Source organism: Bubalus kerabau, chromosome 1 (assembly GCF_029407905.1).
Source record: "Bubalus kerabau isolate K-KA32 ecotype Philippines breed swamp buffalo chromosome 1, PCC_UOA_SB_1v2, whole genome shotgun sequence".
Taxonomy (NCBI): Eukaryota; Metazoa; Chordata; class Mammalia; order Artiodactyla; family Bovidae; genus Bubalus; species Bubalus kerabau.
Genome location: NC_073624.1, coordinates 26,153,387 through 26,157,751, shown reverse-complemented (window position 1 = coordinate 26,157,751; position 4,365 = coordinate 26,153,387). Strand labels below are relative to the sequence as shown.

Here is a 4,365-nt window from a genome sequence, read left to right as displayed (position 1 = left end):
CTTTGGCTCCATCCCTTCATTCTTTCTGGAGTTATTTCTCCACTCATCTCCAGTAGCATATTGGGCACCTACTGACCTGGGGAGTTCCTCTTTCAGTATCCTATCATTTTGCATTTTCATACTGTTCATGGTGTTCTCAAGGCAAGCATACTGAGGTGGTTTGCCATTCCCTTCTCCAGTGGGCCACATTCTGTCAGACCTCTCCACCATGACCCGTCAAATATGTTGACTCATTGGAAAAGACTCTCAGGCTGGGAGGGATTGGGGGCAGGACGAGAAGGGGATAACAGAGGATGAGATGGCTGTATGGCATCACCGACTCAATGGACGTGAGTTTGAGTGAACTCCGGGTGTTGGTGATGGACAGGAAGGCCTGGCATGCTGCAATTCATGGGGTCGCAAAGAGTTGGACAGGACTGAACGACTGAACTGAACTGAACTGAAACTTAAATATAAAGCCCTAACAAACTCTCTCAGAAAGGAGAGGAAGATCATGGTGTAAGAATGGCACCTACAAGAAATATGGTAGGAACTGAAGACCATTGTAACTAAAAGGAAGCCCAAGATTGACCACGTATAAGTATGAAATGCCTCCAGGGAGGACTAAGAATGCCTTCCCAAGAATCCAATAGATTGTACTGGGGTATGAAGGGAACTGCTGAGGACTGTCATCTTTAATACTCATATGAGTCATCCCTTTCCCCTCATGCTTCCCAATTCCTATAATAGGACAACTCTACAATCTGAGCAGGCATGGTAAAAATAATGGGCTTCCTAGGTGGTGCTAGTGGTAAAGAACCTGCTTGCCAATGCAGGAGACATAAGAGACATGGGTTCAGTTCCTGGGTCTGGAAGATCCCCTGGAGAATGGCATGGCAATCCACTCCAGTATTCTTGCCTGAAGAATCCCATGGACAGAAGAGCCTGGAGGGCTACAGTCTATAGGGTTGCAAAGAGTTGAACACAACTGAAGTGACTTAGCATGCATGCTTGGTAAAATAATAGTTAAAACATTATGGTTTAATATAATAAAATAATAATAATAAATAAATAGAATAATAAATAATAAAATAATGGTTAAAACATTACTCCTTTGTGGGCACTGTTCACCCTAATGCTCAGATGACTAAAAACATGTACCTAGAAATATATCAAAACAAAACAGATTTCTTCTTGTAGATGAAATAGCTAAAATTTTGGCCTCTTTACTGATTGCAGGTCATATATTTGGCTTGGAAAAAAACCACAATAAACAGTTCCAATTAAAAGTTACAGAAGCTACGGTTTTCTTCTAGATTTCTAAATGCTCATGGAGAGTCAACTTCCATGATGCATAGCAGACAGCACATACTCGAGAGTCATTCTTACAGGAATTATTTATATGAGCAAAACAAGATTTTGTTTCTCATTACACAAACATTACCTGAATTTATCTAATCAACACACTAGTTTTAAAAAAATAATCTGTAACTAAAAGCATCATCTTGTTTGTTGGATGCCATTCTCATTGGAATCATATCCAAAGCATCTAGAAATAACTCAAAACTAGAAAGTGGCTATTTGCTAAGGCTGCCTATGATTCTTGCTATAAAATAGTTGCCAGTCTGATTTGAATGTCTAAAAAGAATGGGAATTATAGGGTTCTTCTAGATTTCTAAAGAACTTGCCAGAAGGAGGCAGAGGGCCAAGAAATCCACCTGCCTGCTTGGTGACAGCTTGTGAAAGGGCAAGGCTGAGATTTTCTGGATGTTCTGTCCAATGACAGGGTGCAGGGAATACACAGGAAGATGGCAGAACAGTCTATGGCGTCAGCCTCCAACAGACTCCCTTGAGGTAGTCCTCAGATGAAGGAAAGCAGAGTCGGAGGAGACCCTTGTCACCATTCTACCATCAAATATGGAGTTGAAGATTCCCACTTGAGCAGTAAAACAAACGCCAATTGCAAACAAGGATTTCATTCAAGCCATCTTTGCGGGAGACCTGGGTTCAATCCCTGGGTTGGGAAGATCCCCTGGTGGAGGGCATGGCAACCCACTCCAGTATTCTTGCTTGGAGAATCCCCATGGACAGAGGAGCCCAGCAGGCTGCAGTACATGGGCTCGCAAAGAGTCGGACACGACTGAGGACCTAAGCACAGCACAGCACATCTGTTGTTATTCTTCAATTTCTCTTCTTGCCTATTTTCTAGTTTTTTGGTGGTCGACCAGCTGATTTTTAATGTTTCCTTCTTCTTTTTAATGTTTTACCCTGTTTTTCCATTTCTGCCTTCAATCTCTTATCCTTGTCTATCCTGTAGACCAGAACCCAGGTTACTCTGGCATGTGTGTGGGTGCTAAGTCACTTCAGTCATGTCCAGTTCTTCATGACCTTATAGACTGTAGCCAGCCAGGCTCCTCTGTCTATAGGATTCTCCAGGCAAGAATACTGGAGTGGCTTGCCAAGGCCTCCTCCAAGGGATCTTCCTGACCCAGGGATAGAACCCACGTCTCCTGCGGCTCCCGCATTGCAGGTGGATTCTTTACTGCTGAGCCACCAGGGAAACCTGAGAATAAGAGGCACAAGAAGACAAAGATGATGAGCAGTGTGTCCATGAGCTGAGTGCTCATCTGAGACTTCTGTCTGTACACTCCCACCCAACCTGGGGAGGGGAGGAAGCTCTTGAGAGCCAGGAAAAGAGAAGCAAAGCCGACTTCCAGATTTCAGGACCACTTAAATGTCAAACTTTCCTGGCTGCACCAAAACCAAGTACAAATCTTAAATCCAATTAGTAAACAGTGCTGGTAGACTGTGACATCCTGCTCCCAAACAACCCTTAGACCTACGATTTATCTTTCCTTAATATATTACATAGTGTAGGTGAAAGGTTACTATTATGGGCCAGAATGCTCTGGAAATAAGCATCCCAGAACAGCTAAGATTGTTGCTAAATAACTGATGAGAAGGATAATGTCAGGATGCTTCTCAGTTTTCAGAGCACCAAAGATTCTTTTAAACCCTATACAGGTGAAACATCATTTTTTAACTGGGCTGAACATAAGTTTCCCTGCAAATAAACCCAGATAAATTTTGAATCATATTTTTGGGAAGTAACTACTTATTCTGGAAATCACAGCTAGTCATTGTCCATCCTCAGACTAAGATGGCTTAATCTCATCTGGCTTCTCTGAAGGCTATTAATGTATTATTAATTATTTCCAATTCCCAAACCCCATACAGTGTTTATAAAGCTCTCAGGCCCTGTAACATCTCTGAATCACCTTATACTCATGCTATATGCATACTTAAATAGTTGATCTAAATAACCTGGAACCTGCCCCTGCACTTATACTTAAGAGTCTCTTTGCAAAAAATGTTTTCTCGTTATCTCTGCCTTTTAAATTTTTTCTGTCCTTTGAGGTATGACACCAAATACCTCTTCCTTAACACAGTCTTTCCCAAACCCCAGTCTTCCCTTTCTAACTTTTTTTTTTTTTTTTGACCATACTGTGTGGCATGTGAGATCTTAGTTACCTGACCATGGATCAAACTCAAGCCTCCTGCATTGGAAGGCGAAGTCTTAACCACTGGACTACCAGGAAAGTTCACTTTCCTAACTTTCTTTTGAATTCATTGTCATTTATTGAAAAGAACATTAGGGATGTGTAAGAATCCTTTTGATTCTGTCACCATATGACTTTCAACAAGTTACTCAACTTACCTGAGCCTCAGTTTCTCTCATCGTACGAGTCTTAAACAATATTACAAATTGTAACAAATATTTAAAAATCCACTCTATATAAGTAAGATTTTCCACTCCTCATTTCTACTTCTGTTAAGAATTTTCTTCAAACATAGGAAATCTGTGTTTCGGTGGTAGGATTATGAGCGTTTGCAGTTAGATCCAGTTCTGTGTTATTAATAAAGCTCATCAGTAAGCCTGCATCTTACAATTTGCCCTTTCTCCATCCTCCCACCACTTGATTTTAGCCATGCAAATTTTGTTTTGTCTTTGTGTGTGCGTGTGTGGGGGTGGTGGTGTGTTGTTGTTTGTTTTTTAGTTTCTCTGCATCTTGCCCCCACTTTTCCTCTACTTCTCTGCACAATCTCCTCAATTACTCCAGCTTTCCTTAGCTAACTCTTATTCAGCTAAAATGTCGTGGCCATGATGGTCTCCTCTGACCACCTGCAAGTTTGGGTGCCTTAGATTTACTATTTCATTTGTCACACTTGTAATTTAACACACATTATCTGCCAGAAGAGCCCGATAGCTCTGTGGTTAAGAACTCGGGCTCTAGAGACAACCAAACCAGGTTTGAATGTTGCCTATTACAGCTAGTACGTGAGTCGTTCTGTTGTGCATGACACTTTGTGGCCCCATGGACTGGG

At 41.7% G+C, this 4,365-nt stretch overlaps 1 pseudogene; it reads right to left on the bottom strand.

The window, feature by feature from the left end:
- Nucleotides 1-1,617: 1,617 nt before the first annotated feature.
- Nucleotides 1,618-2,606, bottom strand: LOC129637592 (calcium load-activated calcium channel-like; annotated as a pseudogene).
- Nucleotides 2,607-4,365: the final 1,759 nt, after the last annotated feature.